This window comes from Lepidochelys olivacea, assembly GCF_965140295.1.
Source record: "Lepidochelys olivacea isolate rLepOli2 genome assembly, chromosome: 2".
In the NCBI taxonomy this organism is placed as follows: domain Eukaryota; kingdom Metazoa; phylum Chordata; order Testudines; family Cheloniidae; genus Lepidochelys; species Lepidochelys olivacea.
This window is the reverse complement of record NC_140412.1, coordinates 90,444,986-90,460,809: the sequence shown is the minus strand read 5'-3', so window position 1 is coordinate 90,460,809 and position 15,824 is coordinate 90,444,986. Positions and strand designations below refer to the sequence as shown.

Below are 15,824 nucleotides of genomic sequence, written 5' to 3'. Positions count from 1 at the left end.
TAAGTAGTTTCACAGGAAGAAGATTTCTGATACTAGAGGCTCCTTTAATTTAGCAGACAAAGGCATAATGGTTCTTACCAGTGGCTGGAAGTTGAAGCTACACAAATTCAGACTGGAAATAAAGTCACACATTTTTTTACAGTGAAGGTAATTAACCATTTGGACAACTAACCTAGAGCTATAGTTAAGGCTGCGAGTCTGTCATAGAGATCACGAAAGTCATGGATTCCATGACTTTCCAGGACCTCCGTGACTTCCACAGCTGCAGATGCCAGTGCGGCTCACTCCACGGGCCGCCGGAACAGCACCAGTCCTGGGGGCTGCCCCGGAGCAGCAGTCCCCAGGGGCCTCACAGCAGTGGGCAGCCAGGGGCAGTCAGCCCCTGCCTCCAGACTAGGGGAAAGCTGTTGGTCCCCAGGACCCCTCAGAGCAGTGGCACTCCTGGGCCCCAGAAGCAGCTAAGATTTAGTCAGGGGTATTTAAAGTAAAAGTCATGGACAGGTCATGGGCTGTGAATCTTTGTTTATTGCCCACGACCTTCACTGAAAATACCCAAGACTAAATCTTAGCCTTAGTTATAGTGGATTCTCCATCACTTGAGTAGTTAGATCAAGACTGGATACCTTTCTGAAAGATATGCTAAACTCAGTCAGAAGTTATGAGCTTGATGCAGAAATTACTGGATGAAAATCTATGATCTGTGTTACATAAGAAGAGGAGATCAGAGTAGATGATCATAATGGTCACTTCTGGACTTAAAAATCTATGACTCTACATTATGGGTCAATAAAATGGCTTTCTAATTTCATTAAAGGTGTTGTAATGAACTCTAGCAAACACAAGAGGGCTCAATTTGAACGTATATTTGGAAGAATACAGGGTAGTACCAAACAAAATCATTATGCTCTGTTAGTGTTACATAAGCCTAAATTAAATTGTACTGCAACTGAGAGTCGAGAGATCTTCTTAGCTGCCTGTTTGCTATTAAACTTTCCATACCAAATCACGGCTCTGGCTATTATTGTTTTGTGTTTTAAAAATGTCAGGGTTAGAAGTTAGAAGCTTTGGAAAAAAACATGCAAGAGCTGGCTCAATCACGCCGGTAAAAAATGCCCCAAAAAATGTAAAGTTCCTGTTTTTACCATTCATATTTGATTCAGCCCTCCTTTATTAAATAGTTTTCCCCAGATTTTAGCTACCACAATTAGGGCAGCTGGCTTATGCTCTCTCCTTCTCTGCTTCCAAATTTTCCCCTGTTTTACTTTTATGGAAACATGAAGAGTAGGGAGGAACCCAGGGGAAGGGGCTATTTCAAAATGGTTTGGGTTGTACCTTTTCAGGCACAAGTAGGGTTTAATGGATGTGCATTAGCCCAGCCTTGCAATCTCAAACTGTAAACTTTGCAGACCAGGGGACCATGCCTTCCCTTATTTTTGTATAGTTCCAGGTAAAATAGGGCCTGATCCTGATTGACGCCTTTGGAAACTACTGCCCTATACATAATAAATAGTAATTGCCATAAAAATGTTCCAGCCCAGGCAACACATTTACTTGCTCAACCTTTACCATAATGATGACAATGAAAAATAAACCATCTTTTACTCACCCATCAAAGAAGTAACCTAACCGGGGGAGTAGAATTTTACAAGTCTTCTTGAGATTTAGCGTATGCATCTGTGCTTTATTTTCCAGGTGCAGCAGATCTGGGAAGTCTTCCATAGCTGTCCACCCTCTCATGACTTTCTGCCGACTGGAGATCTCGTCCTACATTTTCAGCCACAAGAAAGGAACAGTGTCTTCATGCAGAAGAGAGAGACAAGGTGAATAAGGAAGACAATCTTTTTGCAACTGTCTCTAAAACCCACTGACTTGGAAACAGCTGGGTGCTTCCATGTAATGAAGGTATAATGTTCAAAAACAAAACTGCAATCAGAGGCAAAGAGTTATTTTTAGCATGAATAATTATATACAGGTTCTTGAACGTATATTGGAAAAGAAAATTAGCCCAATACAATACAAACATTAAAACCAAACTAAAACCTGCCCTTGACCATCTCCAATAGGCAACTCCATCTGTTAAGCATCACCAAGGTTCTAGTATAATTTTGTTTGGCCTTAAATTTAAGACCACCTCTAGCAGGCTGGTAGTATTATGTATTATGTATTATGCTGGTGGTATCAGACGGATTTCACTATAAATTGTTTTCTTCAGGGGTATTCTTTTGTCAAGAAGTATAAAGCTACCTTTAAATAGCAAGTAATATATTCATTTACAGGCCCCTTGGGAGGCAAATCTTATAACGAGGGAATTTCTGGACTGCAGTTTATTATTATTTGTGCAGATTATTATTTCACAGTCTATTATTTCCTTTTGAAAAAATCAGCTGGGTAGAAATTATTAATGATAATTAATGATCTTAGCTCTTTTCTTTTTTTCTGCTTGAACAACTTCTCTTACTGAAGGAAGAGCTAACATTTTCATTCAGGTCAATGCTGCAAGGTAAAAAGCAAGAAAAGATTAATTTGTTATGCTTTTTACATGCTGTGCTTGGCAAGTGGGTTATCTTTTATTTGTAGTACTTGGTGTTGTTGAAAAAATTCCAGCTGCACACACAAAGGCAGAGAATGGCAGGGCTGCAGTCATCGGTAGAGATGGGCTCAAGCCCCAGACTTTGAATCTGAGCTAAGATCAGAATTTCTGCCAGGTTTAATGCTGTGTGGATGTGGGCTTTTGGTTCAACTGATTACAGAGATAGGGCAGGAACTGGAAAGTTCTGATCCAGATTTGGATGCAAACTTGCCAAAATTTCAAAAGTCTTTGGATAAAGGGTGTTGGTTCAAGATTATCTCTGACCGTTAGTGGGAGCTCTAAATTCATGTCAATACTGGGGAAAATGTTGACTTGAGACCAGATTTTGCCCCCCGATGTTTATGTGTAATTGACACTGCCCACATGGGTGTTGCACACACAGCTCCAAGGGACACTCCCTAGGATCCCAGTATTTTATTCAGATGAGTGCCCCCGAAATATAAAAAGAAAATAAGTCTATGTATTCCTGTGGATTTGCTAAATAAACCCATGTTGCAAATGTAGGATGTACATAAACCAGCCATGTACAATCACAGATTCCATTCTGAGGAACCACAAAGAACTTGGCATTTTTTCCCCTACAGCATGTCAGCCTCAGCACATCAAAAAGAGACAAACTATGCTTGAACTGAAAATGGCATGGGGAGGGTTGCTTTCTGCCATTTTACTATTTAATACTTGCTGTGCACCTGCAAAGGGGAAAGATTAAGGGAAGTACAGTCGCTGTGACATAACAGAGGTGGGAAATTAGTGTGGCTTAAGGAGCTGGTGGCTGTAGTAGATATGTGTTTGAAACAGAACCTCTTGGATCTAAAATCCCTTATCAGTACTGAGTTTTGCTTAGATAGATGAACAGGTGGAGATGGAGTTTGAGGCAGATAGATTGAGTAACTGTTTGTTGGGATGAATGTTGCGGGCTGAGCAATGATAGAAATGGGAAATCAGGTCAAGCAGCATGAGTAGCTCCAGATGGAAGTAACATTCTTGAGCAGAAGGTAGTGGAGTGATGGCCTTGGGCAGAATCCTGTGGTAGAAAGAGTATCCTAGAGGAGGAGGACAGAATATATGGTTACATATGGCATTGCACAGTTTCTTCCCCATGCTCGGACAGTTCCAGATGCCTCCTGCACAATGACTGAGAGCTCTCATTTGGAGCAATGCACACATCCACACGGCCAACTTGGAAATCAAATTTCTGTCTGAAAATTTTGCACCTACTATAGTCACCGACGGTCCCTTGTAATGCAGAACTGAAAGAATGGTTTCAGAGTAGCAGCCGTGTTAGTCTGTATTCGCAAAAAGAAAAGGAGTACTTGTGGCACCTTAGAGACTAACCAATTTATTTGAGCATGAGCTTTCGTGAGCTACAGCTCACTTCATCCGATGTCTTCACATATATGTCTTCATCCGATGAAGTGAGCTGTAGCTCACGAAAGCTCATGCTCAAATAAATTGGTTAGTCTCTAAGGTGCCACAAGTCCTCCTTTTCTTTTTGAGAACTGAAAGAAGTTAGCAAAACAATTATTTCTCAGTTTTTCCAGTTTGTTTGCTTTATGCAACTGACAGCACAATCAAGTTGCAAAACAATCAACTGTTTCCCTGTATAGTCAATTAGTTAGTTTCTCCTTTCCTAAAAAAATTCCTATAAACGTCAACCGGCCCTCACTGCATTTTAAAGGGATTAAGAAAAAAAACAGCACCAGCAAACAAACAATTTAAAGGGAGCTCTGTTAGAAAATAGACCTTTTTTTAAAAAAAAGTGCCCCTTCAAAGTACAATCTCAACCATATTTTCTTAAATTACAAAAAATTCCCTTTTAGTTTGAATCCTTGTTTGCTAAATTCAGGCTAGAGATTTTTTGAATCCGACTAGGAAGCCTTCAGAATTGGTTATGTGTGCAAGATGATACGCCCTTAGCTACTGAGGGGCACTGCTATAGTATCTAGTAGTTTAACGTTGTATTAGCATAGTATGTATTAGATGCTGTTCTATGAGCCATATTCTTGTTCAGCACTGTAAACAGGCATCATCCTTCCCTAGCATGTTTACAAGCTGCAAAATCAGCTCCTTCATATTCAACTGTATTTTATCTAGCTGTGAACAGTTTGAAAAAAAAGTCCTGTACACACTCTGTTCTCTGAATGTGAAATTGACCCTTATGCCAACATATGGCCTGTGGGCCACTTAAATCCCATGTAAGCCTTCAAGGCCTATGCACCACTTAAGTCCCATTTAAACCCTCGAGGGCTTAAGTGGATTTAAATGATATATAAGGCTTGTGCTGGCCTTCTGCACAGGGTTGAATTTCAAACTCTCTGAATAGCATTGAATTGCATGGAGGCTTCATGCAGGAGTTGTGACTTGGTTAGGCTTCCTACATATGCACCCGCACATGCACATAGGCATAACATACAAACCATAATATACAAACCATACCCTTTGGCATTTTGGAGATGCCCAATCACAGCTGGCTCCCAAGAGGTTTTCAGCAAAGCCAGAACTGGGCAGTTTGGGGCACTTCTGTCATGCACTGTTGCAACAGCACAGATCTGTGTGCATTGGTTTTCTGGAGCATGCAAAGTATGCCAGAATTTGGCCCTATATGTTGTATATATAATGGGAAAGTTCTATACTGGCTTCCACTCTGTGCAAACCTATGGAAGTCAATATAGTTGTGCAAGGTGTAAATGAATGTGATATTTGGCCCTAGGTTTTTACCACATTTTTGTACAATACGATTTTTACTTTTAAAACAAAGGATAATAAAATAAAAATTCTCTTGAAAAGGGCTTAGCTTCCCTCCAAGGAAAACAAACCTGATCCTAGATGCAGGGAAATCCCATGGTAATCTTTAATCTCAGATGTTTAAAATCACTTAACCTGTATTTGTAAAGCACCTAGGATGATTTGGTTGACATGTGCTATGTAAATATTAGTACAGTGGAATCCTGATTACCCAACTCCTCATCTATCTCAGTCTCTTTTTCTTTGGAATGCTCCTTGTGTCTTCCCATTCCGCTGAATATCTGTCTATTAACTCCTGCTTATCCAAACACAGTTGTCTTGGTCTAAGTGATTTCACTAATCAGGTTGCTAATCTATTATTAATCGATATTTTGAATAAAAAGGCCGCCATATTATCACATAACTCATCTCTGTTATGCTCACTGGCCCTCTGCTGGGAATTTGCATATCGCTGACATTTTACACAGCAATGGCGATACTTCTGGCACGCTCTGTTGTGTGGGACGTCTCCAAGCAATGGTGTGCATATCCCCCTTCTGGGTAGCATGCTGTTCCTACTGAGGAACAAAGGGAAGGCTACTTCGCTCATCTTCTGCCTTGTGGGGTGTAAAGAGGAAAGCGGGTGGGTCTAGGGCAGTGGTTCTCAAACTTTTGTACTGGTGACCCTTTCACATGGCATGCCTCTAAGTTCGACACCCTCCCCCCCCACCCCTTTATAAATTAAAAACACTGTATATATTTAACACCATTATAAATGCTGGAGGCAAAGCGGGGTTTGGGGTGAAGGCTGACAACTCACGACCCCCCACGTAATAACCTCACGACCCCTGAGGGGCCCCAACCCCCAGTTTGAGAACCCCTGGTCTAGGGTGAAGGGGACATGATGGACACTATGGGATTCTGGAGAGGAGGATGCTGTGTTGCTGCTGCAGATGTTGGCCAGAGTAACAGACTTTTGTTCCTCCTTGAAGTAAATAACTTGTCAGCTGACCAACCTTCTTTACTTTCAGGCACTTTCGACAGTCTCAGCTTCCCAGGTTTCGCACCTTTCCGATGCCACTCTTCATACACAGCCCTTCCTGCTCAACCTCTCTTCTACCTCACCAGCTGCAAACCATCCAGTCAGCTGCAGATTGCAGCTCCTTTAGCAGCATCAGTAACAAACCCTGCTCTCCCCAGCCAGCCTTACAATCCCCCAATTTCCCTACTCAAATGTCCAATCCCCTATCCCATCTTCAGTTCCCACACAACTACTTTCACTTCCTTCACATCAGCATTAGACTCCTAGGTCCAGATCCTTCAAGGTGTGTCATCGCCTAACTCCAATTTCAATGGGCCCTTAACTCCCAGTCAGATTTGTCCCCACCTTTAGCATCTACCTCTGTCCTCTTCCTCAACCACCAGGTATGGATGGACATAGGGCTCTCTTCCTGCTCTAGTCACATATTCTGAGTAGGGAGGGGAGCACAAGAAGTCTCCACCTCTTCTGAGCCACACTGAGTTCTGCTCTTTTGGCCTTGACCAGTTCTAGTCTCCCAGCAGGCAAAGGGCTTTACCGTTCTAAATTTGATAGACTAGTGCAGAATAAAATGGAACACGTAGAACATTTGTCACAGAATGACACTAACAGAATCTTAACGTCTTGCAAAAAATGCCATGGAAAGCTGCAGGAAAAGAAAAATTGCCCTGTGGCCATTAAAAGCTTTAATGACACAAAATGAAAAGCATGCCCACCTGGTAAGTGTAATGCAAAAAAGAGATAAGATCAAAGCATGACAGTGTACTATATATGTGCTTCCCTGACCAGAAACATGTGTCTAGAAGGACAAGGACAAAATTGATTGCTATAAATAATGACTTTGAGTTGAGTGCAAGGAAATGAATCCAGCCTTTATTTCATCTCCGACTCCTTAATAAAGTGTTAAGGAGAAGTCAATTAAATTGACCAGTGCAGAAAAGGTAAATCTTGAAGGGTCATTAAGCTAATAAAAAACTCAATTAAGAACCAGGTTCTGCCATGCTTACTCATACTGAGTAGTGCTTCTGTGAACGTTTTCTCTGATTTCCGTTGAACTGTTTGTAAAGTAATCATTGTGAAAAGAGGTGACAGAATTGGGCCCTAGTTGCTTGTCACAAAGTCTGTCCCTCTTTTAAGGTATGTCTGCAGTAAAGCTGGAATGTATAAATTCTAGCTCGAAGAGACATACCCATGCTAGCTCTGATTGAGCTAACATGCTAAAAATAGAGTGCAGCCATTGTGGCGCAAGCAGCAGGAGGGGCTAGCCACCCTGAGGACGTAGCCGTCCAAGATGCTAGTGTCAATACACAACCCTGGTTGGGCTATGCAGTTCTACAGTACTTTCATGCCTACTCAAGTCCATCCACATTTAAGAGAATCCTTATGTGCCTATACACATATATATTCACATATGTAATGCAAGATTTGGTTGTTTGGTTGTTGGGAAAGAGTCTCTCTTTTATTCATCATAGAATCCACTCAGTATCTTATCTCAGATCAGCAAGACTGAGCCAAGGATTTAATCCCATGCTACTCTATGACAAGAGTCTTTTAATCTCCCAGTGAATCCAGCTCAGGCTGATGATGACCAAAAACCATTGCCACCTGATAGCTATTCAGTGGCTTGTCCTGGTGGCTTCAGTACTGTTCACATTGCACAAGTTTTCCCATCCCAAAAATGATCATGTCCACAACTGGCACGATTGTTGACAGTCACAGTACAGAGGCCAAGGAATGAATGGGCATGGAGAGGAGCTATCCTCTTGTCTCTGGCAATGGTGTCTTCTGGTCTGTGTTAATGAGTGGGATGGGATGGAAGAAGTGAGTGTTGCTTGTCTTGAACCTGCTCTCTCCAGTCTCTAGAGTTTTATCTGTCTATGAATTAATGTGACTTTATCACTGTGGTGTCTAAGATCCTCACAGTCATTAATTAATTTGTCCTCAAAATACTCCTGCTAGATAGGGAAGTATTATTATCCAAACTTTACTGATGGGGAATAGAGAGATTCCCATGGCAAACTTGGGAATTGAATCCAAATTTCCTGAAACTCAATCTAGTGTCATAGCGACAAGCCATCATCCCTTAAATCGGCAATCTGTCACAAGCACTATATGCAAAGGGAAAAGAGGTGTAACGTGCTACCAAATTAAAACTTTAGTATTGTATTAGAAACTGAGGACACTTACACTTAGAACAACAAAGGACAACAGTAGCCTTTCTGCTCCTCTGATCCTGGGCGAGGTCGGGGGGGAAACAGCCCTTAGGCTGGCTACAAGAGCCCCACAGGTACTGCGGCACTGGCAAGGGATCACTTTCTGCCCTGACATACACCTTATATAGAGGTAGGGAACGGGTGTCAAGGGAATCTTCTGCTGTCCCTTTAAGACAACTTTCTGCCTACTTCTTGCTATTAACACGGCACAAAGCATACTGAAATGGGTCCAAGAATTTGGCCCCGAATATCTAAGTACAATACTAAGGGTGCTGATGAAAAGAATAACATCTATGTAAAATATCAGGTTAATTTGAGTTCTATCCTTGATGGTATTATAAGTGATAGAGCCATAAAAATGATGTCAGAATCTGTGAAATGACTGAGGAAATACATTCCTACACAGGTTTCAGAGTAGCAGCCGTGTTAGTCTGTATCCGCAAAAAGAAAAGGAGTACTTGTGGCACCTTAGAGACTAACCAATTTATTTGAGCATAAGATTTCGTGAGCTACAGCTCACTTCATCGGATGCATGGTTACTGTATTGACCTCTGTAAAGTGTGTATGATTGATCATGTTACCCTCTGGGGCCTGAGACGCTTACAAAGGATATAATCCCTAGTAATGCTATACAAGAGCAAATGTTGCGTAGGGTAACACCAACATACAGTAATGGGAGTTTGGACTGAGAAGTCCAACAAGAACCTGCCTTTTAATGAAACACAGAAAATACTGCACTGTGAACATATCCTTTTTTTTTCATTAGTGCCACATTATAGCATGTTTGTTCAGGAGTTATTTTATCACAGGGCTGATTAAATGTTCCTTACTGTAAATAACAAATGTCATCACCATTGACATATTTACCTTAAGGACAGAGGATAATCCGAGTTAGTTTTGCTCCTGTCACTCTCGGAGCTGATATCCATTGAAGGGAGAGGAACTTGGCAGTCTCCCACTGCCAACCCGCTTTCTCATTTCACACCTCTTGCTCTCAAAGATCTGAAGGGAAATATCAATGTCTTCTATACCACAGTGGCCGATCTCCTTTGATGTACATTGGTCTTGTACAAAATAGTTCAAGAAAACAAAAAGACAATGAGTGTTTTCCCTTTCTGTCCACCTCCCTCCCTTCTCTCCTCCCGGGAGCACACACACACACACACACACACACGTGTCTAAACCTGTTAAAGGCAAAACAACATTGTATTAAACAAAAGCCCCCTTTGCAGAGCTCATCCTTAATGGGTAAGTTTTAACAGGCCTCCTGTATTTTATTAACACTGCAGATGGATTTTGATGAACAGGATATGTATTTAATGAACCTGTCTGTCCTTTGAAAGGGTCATTGTTCTGGGATATTTTCTTTGTTGGGTCACTAGAAGTTTCTTTCCAGACATTCCTTCCCCAGATAATCATTTTAAAAAGTGGCATTGTTTAATTTCAGAAAATCAGGACATTTTTCTAACACCATAGTAGTAGGGTTGCCTTCAAATATCTCTTGCATCAAGTGACCAGAGTGAAAGAATGAAGAGAAATGGTATGAATGGAATTACTGCCTGTATGTGATTAACAACTGACTGAGGAGAAATGGGCTAAGTGGCATGAACTGTTACAAAATAAATCATTGATGTAACAGAGTTTTTCATAGGGGCCCATGGGAGATGATTCCCATTGGCTTCCCCTTAGACACTTGCAGCCATAACATTTATAATAAAAATAGCGTTTACTTCATCAACTACGCTGTATCCCCTTATCTTGTATATTTATGTCACCCTGTCTTCTCATACTTAAGTAAGAAAATAGCTTGCACTGTCAAAAGTTCTGTATTTCTTTAATAAAAAGTTAGTAACTCAAAAGTTTCATTGCATGATGCAACTGTGTGGTTCAAAGACATTTTTTAAGAACCTTGAGCCTTCACCAGTTATTTTATGTGACTGTTAACTGCTTGCAGTCAATTACCTTCATCTGTGCTCTCATCTGATCTCTCCAGAAAGGTTAGGTTGGCCCAGGTCACTACTTGGATAGGGGACCGTGCAAGAAAAAACAAGGAAGGTGTTTAATGATTTAATAGATGGGCACTCTTCCCTGGGAATCATTGTTCCCTCCGGGTTTGTCTACACAGGGATAAAAAACCCGCAGCTGGCCAGGGTCAGCTGACTCAGGCTTGTTGGGCTTGGGCTCTTGGGCTGAAAAACTGTTGTGCAGACATTTGGGCTTGGGCTGGAGCCCGAATGCTGGCACCCTGCGAGGGTGGAGGGTCCCAGAGCTCAGGCTCCAGCCTCAGACCAAACAGCTACCTAGCAAATTTTTAGCCCCACACGGTGAACCCCACGAGCCCCAGTCAGCTGACCTGGGCCAGCCATGGCTGTGCTACGGCTCTTTCATCCCTGTGTAGATGTACCCTCAGGGCAGTATTGGTGCCGTGTGCTGCAAGGGGAATATCAGTTTTCAGATAAACCATAAATCCAAAGCCCTAACTAGAGCTGAAGAAACCTTTTGGTTAAGTATAACTCCCCCCATTTTACAGATGGAGAAACTGAAGTACAGCGGTTGAATAATTTAAGCTTCCTGGGGCAGGGACTGTCTTTTGGTTATCTGTACAGTGCTTAACACAATGGGGCTGTGGCCTTTAGGTGCTGCTTCAACACAAATTGGGGTAATTTACCCCAAGTCAATGGTAGAACTAGGAAGAGAACTCAGATTACTTGAATTCCAGTCCCATGAAGACTCCACTAGATTATGCAGCATCTCTTTTGCCCAGCTGAAACTGGTTTGTATTTTCCCTGGGGACAGGAGAGGTTAGCAAAGCCTGGCTGAAGAGGCTGACCAGCAGCAGTAAGATGTTGATGTCTTGCTCTTTGGCCAGGCTGACTGCAGATTGAGTCACTTTAAAAATGTTTTTTTTCTTCCTATTATTGTCTTTTTCAACACAGCATCATAAATCTTGACTGTTCTCCTTTGGACTGATTCCTAATGCATGTTCCTTGTTTAGGAAAATCAAGTGCATTTGGAGGTAAAGTTAGCATTTTCCTAATATTTCCCTAGCTTTGTTGTTGTTAGAGCTCTGATGTGGGAAGACCTATTGGCCACAGGCATAAGCCCCCACTTTATACACAGCTGGCAAATGAAAACAATATCAGAACATCTCCATGACACATAAGGCTTTTATATAGTGATGTTTTATACTTTACTGCAGTTTCCTTTGGAAATGCTTAAAACAACTCCATCTGTTTCCTTTTAGTGGGATTTTGTGTTCTTCAAGTCAAAAGGAGAGGACAAAACTCATTAATTCTGCACAATAATTACAATGTCCTATATAAATATCTGTTGGACTGATTTTTTTTCATGGGAGATGGTAATACATAGTCTGTGCAACATAACAAGCATTATTGTGACAGGGAGCATAGCAGTGACCCAACAAAATAGTCTCAGGATTGGCTGGTGGTTAATCCTGTGCATCGCTGTTGTACACGACAGATGCTAACACTGTAAGTCAATAAGATTCTCCAGGAGCTACCTACATTTTGTTGACCTCTGTGAGTTCCAACCTTGATTTACCTTGGCCAAAAAATTGTATTTCATCTGCAAAGCGTTGACTTTAACAAAAAATAAAATAGCATACGTGGAGTCTCATCCACCAGTCCCTCCCACCCCTTCTGAAGAGTGCATCTTCAACTTGATATGAATCCTCGCTGGGGCCAGACAGGCGTTGTGTCCTCAAGGTATGCGTTTTCAACAAATACACTGAGGAACACGTCATAGTCTAGATGGGGTTTGCCTCTGGATGTATACATGATACACAACATTCAAGCCCTGGTGTAAAGGAAACACCATGTTTTCCTTCATCTATGCCAGAATACAGTATAACCTCATTACCCTTCTGGGAAAGGCTGGAGACTTTGGGCCTGATTCTCATTTACACCAAAGCCCCTTTTACACTACTCTGCCAGTGTAAAGGGGCCTTAAAGAAGGTATAAATTACATTTATTTGTATTGTCAGGCTCCTTTATACCAAGAATGAGACCCTCGTTTTGTTGTTTGTGGAGGGCAGGGTGTTGCTGTTTTTATTTGCTCTCTCTTGGAATTTTTGGAATGTTTTCTATAATTTGTTTTTGGCCAGGGTGTCTGTAGATTAAAATGTATTATAATTAACAACAAATATAAGGGAAAGCTCTCATATTTAAAGGACACCGTGTTCTGTATTTTCCAACTTATAAATAGCTTCCATCCATTTGTGTTAGCTAAATAGAGTTTGGCTAGTGTGTTATGCAAGAGTATTGCTTCAAAACAGTTTGTGCCTGCTCTTCGTGTTGCCCATGGTGAAGCTACTCTGTTGCCCTCTGCTGCTGGAGTCACTGCACTTACATATGGGGAATGGGTCCTCTCCAGAAGCCAGATTCTTGCTCTCAGTTACACAGATATGAACATTGAACAGAATGTGACCCCCAAGTCCTCACATGGAAAGAAGATGAAACTCAGCTTTCATCCACAGAAGGAATTACATAACAACATAAGACTGGCTATACTGGGTCAGACCCAAGGTCCATCTAGCCAGTGTCCTGCCTTCTGACAGTGGCCAATGCCAGGTGAACCAGAGGGAATGAAAAGAACAGGTAATCACCAAGCGATCCACCCCCTGTCGCCTATTTCCAGCTTCTAGCAAGCAGAGGCTAGGGACACCATCCCTGCCCATCCTGGCTAATAGCCACTGATGGACCTATCCTCCATGAACTAATCTAGTTCTTTTTTGAACCCTGTTATAGTCTTGGCCTTCACAACATCCTCTGTCAAGGAGTTCCACAGGTTGACTGAAAAAATCGTTGTATGAAAAAATACTTCCTTTTGTTTGTTTTAAACCTGCTGCCTATTAATTTCTTTGGTGAGCCTGAGTTCTTGGGTTATGAGAGGGAGTAAATAACACTTCCTTATTTACTTTCTCCACACCAGTCATGACTTTTATAGACCTCTAGCATATCCCCCCTTAGTCAGCTCTTTTCCAAGCTGCTGATGAAAAGAGTAAATACATACCATCTATTGTTCTTTAGTCCAAAGTCATGATTGTGCAGCCCTTCACATGAATGTGGAACAAAACCATGCGCTTTATCCGTGTCCTGGAATATTGGAATCAGTCGGAAGGATGGCTCAAACACAACTGAAGAGTGGGACTGTCTGCACAGAGTGCCACATATGTCTTCTTCCTGTAATTGGGACTAATATAGCACCATCACCTGTGAAAGGAAAGCACATTTGTGCTTGAAACATTGCAGCAAGGATGTAAAAAGACATTGGGTGTGTGAAATGATTTCCCAGGTAACAATGCCGAGGTGGTTTACAAGGGAAACATCACCTTGGACTGAGCAAATTGACTGTCACTGAACTTTTGTGAAAAGATCACATGGTTTTCTTTGTTTGCGAGCAAGTGTTTGTTTAATGGTTGTCTTACTGTCACCTTAACACATTCTCCCTTTTTGTGGGCTGTACTATTCCCCAGTATCGCCACCATCCTGACATAGTAATGGACAAGCATCCCCTGTTTCACTCCAAACAGTTTGCGTTGATAAATTCCAGTTCAATGTAAAATTACCAAAAGAAGTGAGAGCTGCAATCTTTCCTGTGTAACTTACGTGAAAACTGAACATAAAAGGGTTGTATATCTTCAATTAAAATAGGCCTCTTGGCATTTGATTTCCTTCTGGCACTAATACAAGTTTGTAAAAGTAAAAAGCTAGATACAGTTCATTATATGCGGGAGGGAGAAAGAGTGGCACGTTATATCTGATACCAGATGGCAAAAAAAAAAAAAAGGTTAAAATGGCACATTTGTTTCTTATTTAGCAGTTAACAAAAATCTTTTGTTTTATGTCTTCCATTAAGGGATGTAGTCATTCAGATCTACACATATGAGGGCACGTCCTTTGTATTACCTTTTTAGGCGTAACGACCCCTTAAGTATTTCTCCCCTCTTTCCTGTCCTTTCTTCTGCCCTCCCCCTTCATCCTGCTCATGCTTTTCTGCTGAACTCTAGATAGGCTGTAATGTTGCAATAGGCAAATCAGTCAGTGTTGTCCATTTGTTCCTACAAACGGTAACACAACCTGGAAGATTTTACCTCTGAAGAACAGCTTCAAAGGGTGATCCTTTCATTTATAAACCCAGACATGAATTCTTTACACAGTTTCAGGGTTCAAGTGCAATGGTGAAAATACCATTCAAGCCCTGTGGTTGGTTTGTTTGTTTAGTTTAGTTTAAAGGCACATTGCCAAGTTGTTTATGCTCCAAAGCTGACCTTCTTCAGGGTGGCTATAATCTGGTTCCTGGATATATCCAAATTTCCCACTGTGGCACAAAGACATTTTTTTAAAACCTCACACAATAGCTGCAGAGCAATACTTTTGCTTGGATGCTGCTGCAGTTTATAAACTGATCATCACTGGAGATTAGGAAGACTTCCTTGCCTCCACCATAGTACCACATAAATTGGGAAGATGTGTTGGGGTGAGTTTCCCATTCTTCTGGACCACCGGTTATAGGCCATTGCTAGAGGCAAGACAGGAGACTAGGTGGACTGATCCTGGTAGTTGCTGTATTCTAGACAACCACGGAGGCGTAAAGAGATCATTTTCTTCCCAGAGCTGTACTGACATCATTAACACTAATGACACGTCGATAAGGAATATATGAAACAAAGCTGGGTTGGCTCATGCTCCACTATTCCATAGTGGCTCTAAAGGAGAAAAGTTATAGGGAATGGCATGTTCAAGAATTGCAATCAAGGGTAAAAATTGATCCCTACATGTCCGTAGCGTGTTATTCTGTACAGCACGTTGTTGCTTGTAAAAGGTACTGTATAAATCAACAAATCCCTGTAATAGGCTTATCCAGCTATTTGGTACTATGTTAGCATTCCCCCCCCACACAGTTATAGTTTCAGCTTCATTTGCATTGCACTGGATTTTGCTGTCCTTACTGAGGCTGGCCCCTATCCTGGCCTGTATCCAGCACAGCTCAGAAGTGGAAATGGCAGCAGCAAAGATTGCTTTAAGCCTCCTTTGTATCTTCCCAGCCTTAGGGGTGGCCCAACGTTAGTCCAGTCCCCAGCATAAACTAGAGCAGACAGCTGCCAAAAATCCTAAAAAGGCAGATGGGATCAGGGATACTTTGGCCACGGACCCGACTCAGGAGCCTATGATGGGGAGTGGTGTAGAGCCCAATACAATGTCTCAAGGAAAATCTGGATTCCTATAGACAGGAGGAA

At 41.8% G+C, this 15,824-nt stretch overlaps 1 long non-coding RNA gene across 1 annotated transcript; it reads right to left on the bottom strand.

Moving 5' to 3' along the window:
• Window positions 1–1,612: 1,612 nt before the first annotated feature.
• LOC311517102 lies at window positions 1,613–13,779 on the bottom strand. Its single transcript, XR_014710585.1, has 3 exons — window positions 13,598–13,779; window positions 9,434–9,630; window positions 1,613–1,764 (listed from the first exon to the last, which is right to left on the bottom strand). It is a non-coding gene; the product is annotated as an uncharacterized lncRNA (long non-coding RNA).
• Window positions 13,780–15,824: the final 2,045 nt, after the last annotated feature.